Below are 15,432 nucleotides of genomic sequence, written 5' to 3'. Positions count from 1 at the left end.
TCTCTCTCTCTCTCTCTCTCTCTCTCTCTCTCTCTCTCTCTCTCTCTCTCCCTCTGGTGGTGCTTGGTGCAAGAGTGATTGTAAAGTCCCTGTGCCTGATGGGCTGAGGGTATGTTTGAGGGGCCAGATGAATGGTAGGACATAGACCAGAAGTATGAACAGAGGGAACATCCCTGAGGGGTTTAACCTCCATATTTAGGTGATTTCACCGGGTTGACTCATTAGACTGGCTGCTGACTACAATTCCGCTCTTAACAATCGGCTCCTTTAGATTTAGGGCGTGGCCATAATCAAAGCGAGGACACAGAGCAGGAAGAACATTCTTCTGGTCCTTTGGTGTAATGACGTCTCTGAGAACAGAAGCATGGGGATGGGGTGGGGTGGGTGGGTTCCTGTACATGAGTCCGTGGTGAAAGAAAGACACTAGAGACTTCTAGCTTGGGCCCATTCGGTAAATGCTTCCACAGGAGTACAAGAATCAAATATCTCCTGATTTCTCCTATTGGTCCAAGCCTTCCTCTTGTCTGGAGGGTCAGAAACTCAGGGATAGCTCCCACCCCCAATTCAGGAAATAATAGCTACCAAGAGGCCTTTGTAAGAAGAGTCAGGGGGAGCTCAGGGGAGTGTAGCATGGAAGGTGCGAGTCTTTCTATCTCCATCTGTTTGAATTAGATCCCCCCTTATAGGCTCGTATGTTTGAATACTTGGTCTCTAGTTGGTGGTACTGCTGGGGAAGGATCAGGAGGCGTGGCATTGTTGAAGGAGGTTTGCCACTGGAGATAGGATAGAGATTTTAAATGATCTATGTGGCTCCCAGTCTCCCTCTCCCTCTCCCCCCCCCTCTCTGCCCCCTGATTGCAGCTAAGGATATAAACTGTTAGCTGTTCCATCTTGTCTTTGCTCTGCCATCATGGACTCTAAATCCCTGAAACTATAAGACCAATTAAATGCTTTCTTTTATAAGTTGTCTTGGTCATAGAGCTTTGTCACAGCAGTAGAAAAGTCACTGAGAACCATAACTTTCAGGAGATGGGAGACAGGGAATAAACGCCTCTTTGTACTCCTGGTAGTTTTAAAGTGAGAGTAACATTATGTTTGGACCAAGTAGCTAGACTGTTAAGCAATTCTATGCACACAATTCTAGGCTTCATGTTCTTCTATGTCTTAGTGAAGCAATGACTCAATGCCTTTCACTGTAACCCCTGTTGTTTGTAAGCTGCATTTCTGGCCGCACATATCATTGGTTCATGCATAGTCCCCTAACCACCATTAGGAATAGCTGAGGCTTCTGTCTTGTAGACATTTCTTTTTTTTCCTGTATAGATCTTTACTTCCTTCTATTATTTTCATGCATGAGCCTCAAACACAACTCCTTTTTAGGTTTTCAGAGCTAGTGACAAAATTCCTATCTGTGCCCTGAAAGCCATTGGCAGAGAGAGGCTTTCTCAGGGTCCTTGGCCTAGAACTTCTAGTTTAGCAGAGTAGACTGACAGAAAGCTGAGGGCTCAGTTTGGTAGGCAGGATGTATATTTTTAGTGATTTATCATTCATTATTCTTAAATTATAGGCATGGGTTCTTGCTGAGGCCAGTGAGTTATGTAGAAGCCGTTAAACAGCAAAGCTCTTCCTTCCCTATTCTCTGCAGGGTGCTGATGCTGTTCAAGTCCCAGAGAAATAGGGGGATGCTCTTTGCAGCGATCATATGCTCCTTCAAAGCAGATTTCTACTTGTTGAAGTCTCATCTCGAGAGGCTTTGAGGAGGACCCGCTATGATGTCAGTCTGGGCAGCTTTGCTTGGCTTTCTCTGCTCTCACTTAGCATGGATGCCTAGCTTGTGTAGATTAAACTGCACACACCACAGTGGGACGTGGAAAGGAGAGCCCACATCCATTCTTGCCTCTCCCATCCTTCGTTTGATTCAGCCACAGCCTTGAGGGAGACAGTGATGAGGATTCTGTGAGGATGAAGGCTCAAAGAAGTCCACATGGGTCCTAGGATAATAAAGGCTGGGTTGACTGAGACTGGGTCATTTCTTCTATTTATATAGGGAACTTTTTTAGTACCTCAGCTACGTAAGGCATAGTGTCTCAGAAGCAGACCATGGGGTTTTCATAAGCACAAGGCCTGAAAAGAGAAAGATCAAGACAAATGTCCTACACATGAGCCTAGAATGCACTTGCTCTAATTTTCTGATAATCAAGGCAGTAGCGTGGAGGACTTGAGCAGAAATAGCTAACTGTTGAAAACCTACAGGCCAAGAGATGAAGTTTCAATACGTGGACCTGGCACTTCTTTTAACCTCATTTTTTGCTCTTTCTGTGTTTCTGATTTCTCATCTCCGACATGAGGAATCTGGGGTTCAGAGACCTGTTTGGTCCCTGCTAGATCTAATATTTCATGTCATTCTGGTATGCCACAGGGCTTATTTACAATTCTCAGATCAGGTTTTAGATGAGGTCCGTCCCTAGTTTCAAGCTCTGTCCTGCTGCCCACCACACGGCCACGGATGCTGTACCCCTAAGCTGTGCCGATCCTCACAGTCTTGCCATTGCTCAGCCTCTGACCTCCCTCCCAGTCATCTCTTCCTGAAATCTCTACGCTTCATTTCCTTTTCCATTCAGTCTCCTCTCAAGGCCCTCGCTCTTGCTGATCCCCCAAGATGGAAGAAACCTTGAAACGTCTTCACACAGATGGATTTCTTTACACAGCCACAGCCTTAAGGCTTTGTTTTCAGAGAGGTCTGCCTATGCCACAGCATGCGAAATGCTATCCCTACTTGAACATTCTCTGCTTCCCTCCCTAACCTGATCATCCTCATAGCCTTTGTGACTATCTGAAATAAGATCAATATCTATTTTATGTGAGGTAAACTCCAAAAGGGTAGGACTCTTGTTTGTTTGACCACTATGCTTCTGTCCATCCTGCACCAGACATGTGTAAACCTTTATTGATAGAAAAAGAACACAAACGACTCTTCAGCAATAGAGTGTGCACAGTGCAGTGTCTTTGAATAGACGACAGCGCAAAGGGAGTTCCCGGAACCAGCTGCCTTTTCTTAGTTTCTGAGCTCTGAGATTGGAAAGAGGTTGTGTACACATCAGTTCTGGCTAAAGATGAGTGAGAACCAACACGATGCCCAGTACGATCAAGAAAAGAAGCACCAGGCTTCAAGGACTTACTGTTTGCTGGGCACATGCTAGGCACTGTGGCATGCAAAAATCTTTTACATCACACAACTCTACGGCAGGCACAATACGCCTCAGTTTGAACGGATGGAACTGGAACGCCATGGGACTCAGTTGCTTGTCTCTCTGGGCATGCTTCTTGGACTTGTTGGCTGGAAGTCAGAGTCCGTCAATTTGTCTCCACCTCGTTGTCTCTGTAGTGGGCATCTCCAAGGCAACCATCAAGACTTGGTTCCTTACTTGAACAACAGAGAAAAGCTGTTCCACTTAGGCTTCTATTTTATTACAGTGCGGTACTCAGTTTACAATTAGAAAAGGCAGAGAAAGCATAGAGCTGAGTTTAGCAAGGACCAGATGACAAATTCCTTGTTCTTTACCAGTGAGTCAAATGGATGGCTCTTCATCCCTTTTTATGGGTGCATTTTTGGGCCTATTTTACAATGGTGTTAAATTTTCTTTAACCAGAGATGCTCATTAGGGCAGGTTTTTTTTTTTGTTTTTTTTTTGTTTTTTAAACTGGAGAATATCTAGACAGGCTTGTAAAGGTTGCCACTGTCCTGTACTATTCTGTCTCCAGCCAGAAATGGACAGAGCATTTGAATGAAGATGCCTGGGAAGTAAGAGATGTCTAAACATGAGGTAGACCAGGCCTGAATACTGGTCAACTTGAGGATCTGAGATGCAGCAGGAAAGGGCCTGATGAGGTTTCCATGAACAGCGGTGTGAAGGGAGAAGGCTACCAAAGAGGAAGGCGGGGAAGCTGAAGCTGGCCTTGCCCTTTCACAGTTTTATTATTATGACTATTATTGTTGTTGTTGTTGTTTTCTTTCTGCCACCCAAGAGCAAGATAAAAAGCACACTGGGAAGACACACATTTCTAGGAGAATGACACTGCTAGTTTTCCTAGTTGTGTTTATTTGCTTTTGTAGCAGCCGAAGTTGGTTTTTCTGTGAATGGGAGTTAAGTGCAGCAGCCGTCGGGCTGGGATGGCCCAACAGTGAGTCTGGTCATTAATCATTGTCAAACCATTTGCTGTAACATTGCTAATACAGGGGTTCCTTTTGGTGACAGGATACCCAGGCATACTGAATTTTTTTTTTTATAGTTTCTGTCACATTTTTTTTTTTCTGGTTGAAGCTTAGTACAAAACTTAGGATGAAATATGACCCCAGGCTTACTTGTATGAATTTTGAATTGAAATAAACTAAAGACATAATTACATACTTTGTACAATTTTACCGAGCTAGGAAGAGGCAATTGCCTTACAGATAGGAGGTTCAGTTTGTTTTGTTGAATGGGAATTGAGCTTCACTTCATCAGGGGATTTCCAAGTCTCAAATGGCAAACCACTTAACGATTTAATGTATAGCCATCCAGATGGAAGCTCGGGTGTCTGAATGGGATCCGTGCATATGGAAAACTTATTTTAAGATTATGAATGCAGGGAAGACAAGTACGCTCTTTTATTTCGGCATAACGTGAGGATGCATTTCCCAAATACATTACACGATTATTTTGCTGGGCCAGAGAGGCAGCTCAGTGGGTAAAGTCATTTGCCAGTAAGAATCTGAGTTTGATACCCAGGACCCATTGACTTTAGCAAGATGTCCTCTGATCTCCACACATCTATTGTGGCATCAATGTACCCCCATATATGCACATGTATGTGCATGCACACACAGGAAATGAAGGTAATAAATGATTACACGACACTTTTACTGTTTTGTGGCAGATATAATAACTTTGTCCAGTCATCTATGGGGAGACCACTGTGGTTCCCCATAGAGGGACATAGAACCACAATGGTCTCCCCCCGACCACGACAAGCGGTATTCTCAGGCTTATGAGGTAACAGGATCCTAGTAGTGACTGGGTTTGATTTTCTTTTTACTTTTGGGCCTATTAATGATTTAATAGTTTGTGTCCAAGTGACAGGTGCACCAATTCAGTGTGGGGGTCAGGTGGCATTTTGTGATTATTTTTCAATATATGAATATGAGAAACTCATTTATGTTTTATGGTGAAAGTTCATTGATTATGCCTGTTACTGAGTGTATTACTCAGGGTTCTCTAGAGGAATAGCCCTTATAGTGTGAACACACCTATGCGCACACACACACACACACACACATACTTATTAGAATGACATAGATTTCGGTCCAGCTAGCACAACAGTGGCTGTCTATCATTGAAAGGAACAAGAATACAGTAGTTGTTCAGTCCATGAGGCAGGATGTCTCTGCTGGTTTTTAGTTTACACTAGAATCCCAAAGAAGTAGGCGCTAATACTGGTGAAGGAATGGACTTGCCAGGAAGAGCGAGAGCAGACAAGTAAAGAGCGAAAGCTTCTTTCTTTCATGTCCTTAATATATGCCGCCCCCAGAAGGTGTTGTGCCCAGATTAAAGGTTGATCTTCCCACCTCAAAAGGTCTGGATTAAAAGTGAGTCTTCCCATTTCAAATGATTTAATTAGGAAAATGTCGCTCACACACACACCCAGATATTTAGGTTTTAGTTAACTCCAGATGTCTTCAAGTTGACAGCTAAGAATAGGCACCTCATTGAGCTTTGCCTCTTTGCTTCATTTGTGAACGTTGACACAGCCTCATCAGCTGTTTGAGGGACACACAATACAAGACAGGTCAGGTTTTCTAAGATCGTTGAGCCATCCTCACTTTTGTATCATTGCTTTTGTTCTACAGGTTACGGAACGATTTTGGACAGTGTAAGGAAGAGATTGGCAAGCTACTGTTGGGTCGAATCCAGCTTATCACTTGTTTTTATAAATAAAATTCAATGGGATCCAGCCACCATTTATTTCTCTGTTGCCTAAAGCTGCTTTTACCCTTCCACGTTAGAGGTGACTTGCCCTGTAGCTGTGCAGTTAGAACAAAAAGCAGAGAGGCTCTGGGGGTGCCAATTCCTAGGGCAGATGAGCTATCCCTTCACCAAGTATATCTAGCTGGCATTTGAAGATGTACTAACAGTAAAAAGCATGAAGCAGTCAGAGCGCAGTGGTTAAAAATGCATGTGTTTGAAATGATTATTTCTGTTTCCTGCTCAATCATTCTGAGATGACAGAGACACGTCTCCACTTCAACTCTTCCCTCTTCCTCTCTGGTCTCACAGAACTGATGCTTGGTCGAAGCAGAATGCAATAGGCTCTAAGTCCATGTCTCAAAGAGGCATTCTTGTCTATGTTAATACCACCCATCCATGAGCATTGGGAGATCTTTCCATCTTCTGAGATCTTCTTCAGTTTCTTTCTGCAAAGGCTTGGAGTTCTTGCCACACAGGTCTTTGTGCTTGCTTGGTTAGAGGCATACCAACATAGTTTATGTTGTTTGTGGCTATTTTGAAGGGTGTTGTCTCATTCACTTCTTTCTCAGTCCATTTATCATGTGTATAAAGGAGGGCTACTGGCTTCTTTTTTTTTTTTTTTAAAGATTTATTTATTTATTATACATAAGCACACTGTAGCTGTCTTCAGACACTCCAGAAGAGGGCGCCAGATCTCGTTAGGGATGGTTGTGAGCCACCATGTGGTTTCTGGGATTTGAACTCTGGACCTTCGGAAGAGCAGTAGGGTGCTCTTACCCACTGAGCCATCTCACCAGCCCGGCTACTGGCTTCTTTGAGGTAATTTTGTATCTAGCCCCTTGGCTGAATTTTTTTTATCAGGTGTAGCAGTTCTGTGGTAGAAGGTTGGGGTTGCATATGCATGCTATCATCATCCAAGAACAGTGATACACTGACTTCTTCCTTTCCAATTTGTGTTTCCTTGATTTCCTTTGGTATCTTATTGCTCTAGCTAGAACTTCCAGTATTATATTGAAGAGATAGGGAGAGAGTGGACAACCTTGTCCCTGATCTTAGTAGCATTGCTTTAAGTTTCTCTCCAATTTAATTTGATGTTGGCTCTTGCCTTGCTGTACATTGTCTTTAGTTTGTTTAGGTCTGGGCCTTGTATCACTGATCTAAGATTTTTTAACATGAAGGGGTGTAGGATTTTGTCGAAGGCCTTTTCAGCTTCTAATAAGATGATCACTTGGTTTGCCTCCACTCAGCAGCCAATGGAAAGAGATGCAGAGACTCACAGCCCAACATTAGGTGGAGCTTGGGGAGTCCTGTGGAAGTGGAGGGCCTGAAGAGGTCAGGGACTCTATGGAAAGACCAACAGAGTCAACTAACCTGGATTCTTGGGGACTTTCGGAGACTGATCCACCAACCAAAGCATGAAAATAGGCCGGACCTCGGCCCCCTGAACATACGTAGCGGATGAAGACCTTGGTCTTCATGTGAGTCGGGGCTGTCCCTGAATCTGTTGCCTGCCTGTGGATCTTATTCCTTGAACTGAACCACCTTGTCTGTGCTCAGTGGGAGACGACGTGCCTGGTCCTGCAGTGACTCGATTTTCCAGGGGTGAGGGTTGGAGGTGGGATGGGGAATGATACACAGGGGGCTCCTCCTTCTCAGAGGATACGGGGAGGAGGGTGGGGGAGAGGATCTGAGTGAGGGGTTCCTAGAAGGAGAGGGAGCTGATATTGGGATATAAAATGAATAAATAAATAAATAAATATAAAAAGAAGCATTATTGTCTATTCCATATATATACATACATATATACATATATATATACATATATGTACACACACATATATATGTATACACACATATATGTATATATATATGAAGTACTCTAAGTTCTGTCAAAATCCAGTGCCTGTATAGATATATCTATAGCTCTGACTTTGCTCTGACATGAGCACGTCCTCTCACAAATGCCTTATTTCTTCCTTTTCCCTGTTCTGTGTTTGTCTTGTAGACGATGTTGGAGAGCAAATATTGAAATGTGTATATTGATGTAAAAATGGCATATTATGGATTCAGACAGGTTTACCCATCCAAGAATATACTTTTATATCAGAAGGAAAGAAACATGAAGAATGGTCAAAAAAGAGAATGTAAAGGCCTCTATCAAACCCTAGGAGCTCATGATTCCGAGTGTGCAGGGAAAGACGCCAGACGCGCAAAACAAGATCCCGGGTCTCTACAGCGGATGCACTGTCGTTCCTCAAATAGGACGCAGCAAGAAGCAGAGATTCTGGAGGTCTCAGAAAGCCAGAGCGGGCACCGGGATGATGTCGGACGCGGCCTCTGGGTGCTGGGCTTCTCCCTACAGGCCACGCGCGCGCCTTGTCGTCCCCACTTCCTCACCTTGAGACTTTTCACCTCATTCTTTTTCATCCGGCAGAATTCTCCTCGTCCGCAGCGGAGGCTTTCACCAGTGTCTCACCACAGCACTGCATCTGCTCAGCACAAAGCAAGCTTCTCACGCAAACGTCGTCGACAGCGCGTTTCCTGATGCGCAGGTGTGAGACACCCCAGCTTAAGCACGGAGCAAGGGTAACACTGGTGATAATAGATCAAAAGTGCAGAGGATGAAACATTTTCCAGGGCTACTTGTGATAAAACTCAGCCCGGGAAGAGAAGGCTCATTTCTTCCTTAAATGTGTGCATGGCAACCCCGGCATTACCGTGTCACGCCAGCCTCTCTCCTCTGTGCCAGTTTGGGTTTCAGAGAGCGAGAGCCGAACCCGGTGGCGGGGTCTCCAGGCACAGCCTAAGCTTTTCCAGGTCACGGTCCTTGCGGCCCCTGGATGGGTTTGGTTGTGCATTCCAGTTCCTTCCTCCACAGAAGCCAGCATCTGTATTTGTGTCACTACTGACATTTCACAGTTTCACTACTGAAATTTCACGGATTCAATACTGAGAATTAACTGTTTCACTACTGACATTTCACTGTTTCACTGCTGACATTTCACCGTTTCACTGCTGACATTTCACCGTTTCACTACTGACATTACACTGTTTCACTACTGACATTTCACTGATTTAAAATGACATTTCATGGATTCACTACTGACATTTCACTGTTTCACTACTGACATTTCACGGATTCACTGCTGACATTTCACCGTTTCACTACTGACATTTCACGGATTCACTGCTGACATTTCACTGTTTCACTACTCACATTGAACTTTTTCACTACTGACATTTGACCATTTCACTATGGACATTTTACTGTTTCACGGCTGATATTTCACTCTTTCACTACTGACATTTCACTCTTTCACTACTGACATTTCACTGTTTCACTACTAACATTTCACTGTTTCACAACTGAGATTTCACTGTTTTACTGCTGACATTACACTTTAACACTACGTACATATCACTGTTTCACTACTGTCATTGCACTGTTTCACTACTGACATTTCACCATTTCACTTTTGACATTTCACAATTTCACTACTGACATTTCACTGTTTCACTACTGACATTGCACTGTTTCAGTACTCACATTGTACTTTTTCACTACTGACATTTCACTATTTCAATGCTGACATTTTACCGTTTCACTACTAACATTTCATTGTTTTCCTACTGACATTACACTGTTTCACTACTGACATTTCGCTGTTTCACTACTGACATTTCACCGTCTCACTGCTGACATTTCACTGTTACTTTTGTGCCTCATCTTTATTCAGCTGCGTAAGCTTCACAAGCGCGTAAGCCTCTGTCTGCTCTACTTTCTCCACCCCATTGTTCACATTTTTCCACCTGCATCTGCTTGTCTTCTCTAAGTTGATAGATTAAAAATAAGACAAAACCCAAACAACAAACAACCAAAGGATCCGCTCCAAATAAGAGAAGAGAGCTAAGGCCCGCGATAAACGTCTCACAGGCTTCCTGTGGATTCCTGTCTTTGCTGTGGAAGAGTTTGGAGTCTTGTAGAAAATGTTGTCAGAATTCATGATAAAAGCAACCGAATCCACTCAGCTCCAGGCCGTGCAGCGGAGGCCGTGACGCAGGCCGTGACCCCAGCCCCAGCCCCACCCCCTCGCCTTTGAGTCTGAGGCGTCCACGCTGTCGTCGGGGCTCAGACCGGTGGCGGCCGGTCCCAGCTCACTCGTTTTTAGGACTTCCTTTCCCATAGGTGAAGCCAGCTGCCTAATTCAAATTCTTCCTCTTCCTGTGGTAACCAGCAGGAAGTGTACACATTTTTAAACAAGTCTTTGAGAATTTCATACAATGAATTCTGAACATATTCATATCTTCCTCTCTTAAGCCTTCCCGTTCCGACCCTCCCAACTTGGAGATTACTTCTTCCTTTTTGGAATTATTTATAATGAATCAATCACATTAGATATACCAAAAAGTTCAAAAAATCTTCTCTTTTTGAGATTATAATATAATTACATCATTTTTCCCCTTTGATTTCTTCCCTCCAGATGTTCCCATATACTTTTTTCTTGCTATTTTTCAAATTCATGACCTCTTTTTGGTCAACCCTAAAAATAAAAACATGCAAGGAACATTTTACAGACTGAGAAGGTTATATTTGGGAATACTTACACACACACACACACACACACACACACACACACACACACACATGCAGCAACAATCAATGAAAAATGACGCCGCAATTTATTTTTTCTTCCTTCCCTGTTAAATTCAATTTATACAACTACTCTTGGACTGGGAACTGCTCTGGTGTGGAAATAGCCCACTAGGGGTCACATCATTAAAGAAAAGTGACTCTCCCTCTTTGTAGCTATGAACTGCCCACAGACCCTGAGCTAGTGGTGGTATTATGTAGGTATCTTCCTCCTTTCTGTTGGGATTGTGTCTGGCTGGGGCTTGCACAAGTCTTGTGCACACCATCACAATGTTTGGGAGTTCAGAAGGGCAGGTGCATTGAGGTTGACCATCACTTCTGGCTCTTAAAATTTTCAACCCCCCTCTTCCACCAGGATCCCTGAGGCTTTTGGGAAGGGGTGTGATATGAATGCCTGGTTTAGGGATGAAGACTCCTGGCTTAGGAGTCTTTGTTCCCTGAACATTGGCCAGCTTGAGGTGGGCGGGGCTTGATTTTATAGTGATTGACATCTAACTTTTTTGTTTCCTCTTTACAGATATTGTCATTTGCAACTCATTCCCTGAATACCAATATTCACCTCAGCATCTATTTCCTTTGGAGGAAAAACCCAACCATAGACATATTATACCCATGATGACATCCCAGGATTTCCACAACACTGAGTGGTCACTTGTAAGTCCTCTATTCTTTTAGCTAGGGTTTTATGATTGGCATTCCATTTGACACTCACCAGTCTACCGTTGCTGCAAAATACACTTGTTGATAACACCATGCATGTGTACCTGTGAAAGACACACACCAGGATGCCTCTGTACCTTATTGGAAGCTAAATGGTCAAAAATGCATTCAGTGAGTTTACTGTGACTGAATAAGTTAAAGCAGAGAGAGAGAGAGAGAGAGAGAGAGAGAGAGAGAGAGAGAGAGAGAGAGAGAGAGAGAGAAAGGAGATTGCCTAAGTATGTACTGGTTATATCTCATACAACTTTGTTTCAAAGAGTGAATAGGCTCATTTTATGGATAATCAGACATTAGAAGTTTTTAGACACAACACTGGGGTGAAGATTTAAAAATCCAACCAGTTTACCTGACTCTAAGTTCCATGATTTTTCTCCTCACATGTGTGAAGAGACTGTGTGCATATGCTTGTGTGTGTATGTGCAAAAAGAAATTCAGGCCTTGATAGATGAGGGATTACTGCGTAGAGATGGTCTTGTGGTTATGTGGATTCATGCTTAAGAGCAAAGACTATCCGTTGTGTAAGTGCTCCTTCTGCACAGAGTAGCATCACGGGTTATTGGGAAAAATCCACGGTATAATGAACTTGGACAAGGCCTGATACACTTCTAGCATTTAATAAATGCAAGTCTGCATTGAAAGTGATTAACAAATAAAGATCAGGTTTTAGAAGGGCTTCAACACACACTTAAACCAGCTGATGCTAAATAAATCATGTAGACCCCAGATTCAGGACATGTGATATATGGCCCTCTGGGTACAGATCAACACCTGTATCTTTGAAAAAAAAACTTTCCTAAATTAAGGTATAAAGGCACAGCAATTCAGTGGGAAAGAACACCATAACTGAGAAGTGCTTTGTATGTCTAAGACTCTCTGGTTTCAAAGATGGGTCACTGCTGTTTAGATAAAGTGTGGCAGTTCATTTATTCTTAGTGGAATGATATTACCTCCAGCAGGGCAGAGCTGGCTCTTTGACAGGTGGTGATAATGTATAATGTGTCCATGCGCACACAAGCAGAGTCTTGAAATGTCTCAGAACCTGAAGGATGGCACTTGGGAAAAAGTCCAAATGCCTAGTGAAGGGGATGGTGATGTAGAGCAGGCTGAGAGGGAATATCACACAAGTGGGTGTGGCTTAACCTTAAGGGTGCAGGTGCCTTTGTGCTTCCTAAGGTTGGAGGAACAAGTAGGACAAATGGCATTTGACTGGTAGTGTGCAGGGCAGGGTCTAAGTAAGTGACAGATTCTGTTTGTTGGAGGACAGCAATGGGCTACAGCAGAGCTTGCTTATTTGACAGCTGTTTGTTTTCCTTGGTCATGTTTACTGACGACTGATATTTTTCTTTTCTGGCTTCCCTGGCTGCGGTCTCTGTGACCCAGAAAATATCACTGCACACTGGAGGTAACCAGATTGCTGAGAGCACAGAAAGGGGTGTGTCTTGTGGGACCCCGTGTGAGTGTTTTCAGAAGTGGTGGAGAGATTGGACATACACGACACACTGAATGCCCTTTAATGGAGGCTCAGTAGCCTATTTCTCAAACCATATAGTGATGATCTAGTTGGGACTTTGTATTTCTGCCAAAGTCTTTCACACTAATGTTTTGGAGGGAACTCTGTGGGCATCGCTCATATAAGCTTCTTGTATCAACTGCAAGGATGCTCATCTCCCTGAGTGCTGGGCAGAGAGAACTTCAGCTGTGAAGACAGGTGCATTTGCCTGTCAGGGATCACGGGGAAGACAAATGGTGAGATGCCAGATGCACTGGTCCCTGGAAACCTCTTCCCAGACACCATGCTTCATGTCAGAGTGTGAGCTTGAAACATCACCATGTGAATATTGATTCTCGGAAGGCTGTTTGCGTACCTTTCCCTCTTGCCCCAGCAAGTCCTACACATTCAAGGCACACTTTCTCGCTGAAGTATTGCTTCATTTTTAAAAGCAGACCATCTAATGTTTCCAAAAACTGGTTAAGCAAATAATGACGCATTTCTCTTATGCAGCACCTAATGTTATTTATGTATGTATTAAAAAGTAATAGTGGGAAGAGTTGTCAAGACATAAATTAGTAAAAACATCTATGTGTACATTGTAAAATTATAATAAATTTCATGTTTCTTTTTACAAATCCAATTACTAGTTAGAAAATATTATCATATATTGCAATGTAGTATTGTCTACTGATACACACACATGTATAAAGTTCTAGAAGGACTGATAAGAAAATATTCTTCTCTGAGAGGAGTATGGCTCACTTTAATTTCATCCAAGTGCCTCTTTCCTCATTTAACTTTAGTGAATTCTGCTGTAAATATGAATTATCTTGTTAATCATGATTAACTAGTAAAATATATTAAAGTAAAAGGCTGTTCCTGGCCAATTTTTCTTCCCTCTGTTTCCCCATCTCAGTTACTTCAAAGCAGCTAGTAACAGATAATGCTCTTTTTGTTCTGCTTAAACTTTAAAAGTAAAATCCTCTCTGATCTTATTTTCTTGAGAGCTTAATTATAGATATTATGATATATATCTTCTAAATTACGTTACACATGTATGCGTACATATGCACTCATTTTGCTTGAAAGAGAAATAATTTCCAGTCCTCTGCTGAGGATCACTATATTTCTTTTAAATGCAAACGATTTAAGCATCCTGGAATGAGGTAAGTGAAAAAATGCGGCATTTTTTGCATTGGGATGCCAAGTCACCATTAAAATGATTTACATCAATATTTAAAAACACAGGAAAGTAGCTGAGGAGATGATTCTGTGGGTAAAGAGATCACGGTGTGAGTGTGAAGAGCCGAGTTTGGACCGCTAGCATCTGTGTGAAAAGCTGGGCAAGGCACTGTGCATTTGTGAGCCAGTGCTGGGGCTGGAGACTGATGGCAGTGTTTGCTAGTCAGGGAGTCAGCTGGAATGCTGACCAAAGAGGCTTTCCCTCCCCTCCCCCATATTCAACCCCTCAGTCTCACCCTACCCCCAGCTCTGTAGCAGACGGTCTGTTGTAGTCTCTTACTCTCTGTCCCCATTCACAGGGGACTAAACAGATCCCGGAGGACACCAACATGGCCTCAGGTGGTAGCCCAGGCCATACACACCAGCATGGCCTCTGGTGGCAGCATGGCCCACAGACATCAACATGGTTTCAGGCAGCATCCCAGACCATGGACATGCACACGGCTCCTGGCCAGGGAAGGACCAAGGATGCTAACATGGCTTAATGGCAAGAAGGATTATGGGTATCAATATGGCCTCAGGTGACAACATAGTTCACAGACATCAACATGGCCTTTAGTGAGAACATAGACCACGAGCATGCACGTGGCCTCCTATTTCAGCATGGTCCACAGACATTGACATGGATTCAGGTGGCAGCATGGATCATGGACATTCCTATGGCCTTTGGTGATAACTTGGATCATGAACAACAACAAGGCCCTTGGCTGCAGCATGAACCATGGATACCATCATGGTCTTTGGTGGCATTATGGGACTTAGATGTCAACACAGCCCCTGGCCTCAGTAGGGCCATGGATATGAACATTGCCCTCTGTGGCAGCACAATCCACAGATATCAATGTCTTAGTAAGGGTTTTATTGCTTGAAGAGACACCATGACCAGGGCAACTCATAAAGAATATTTAATTGGAGTTGGCTTACAGGTTCAGAGGTTTAGTTCATTATCATGGTAGGAAACATGATGATATTCAGGCAAACATGGTGCTAGAGAAAGAGCTGAGAGTTTTACATCTTGATCTGCAAATAGCAAAAGACACTGTGTGCCATACTGGATGAAGCTTGAGCACAGGTCTCAAAGCCCACCCCAACAGTGACATATTTCCTCCAACAAGGCCACGCCTCTTTTTAAAAATTTTTAATATTTTTTTATTATGTATTTTCCTCAATTACATTTCCAATGCTATCCCAAAAGTCCCCCATACCCTCCCCCCACTTCCCTACCCACGCAGTCCCATTTTTTTGACCCTGGCGTTCCCCTGTACTGGGGCATATAAAGTTTGTGTGTCCAATGGGCCTCTCTTTCCAGTGATGGCCGACTA

Source organism: Mus caroli, chromosome 19 (genome assembly GCF_900094665.2).
Source record: "Mus caroli chromosome 19, CAROLI_EIJ_v1.1, whole genome shotgun sequence".
In the NCBI taxonomy this organism is placed as follows: Eukaryota; Metazoa; Chordata; class Mammalia; order Rodentia; family Muridae; genus Mus; species Mus caroli.
Note: the sequence above shows the minus strand (reverse complement) of the source record.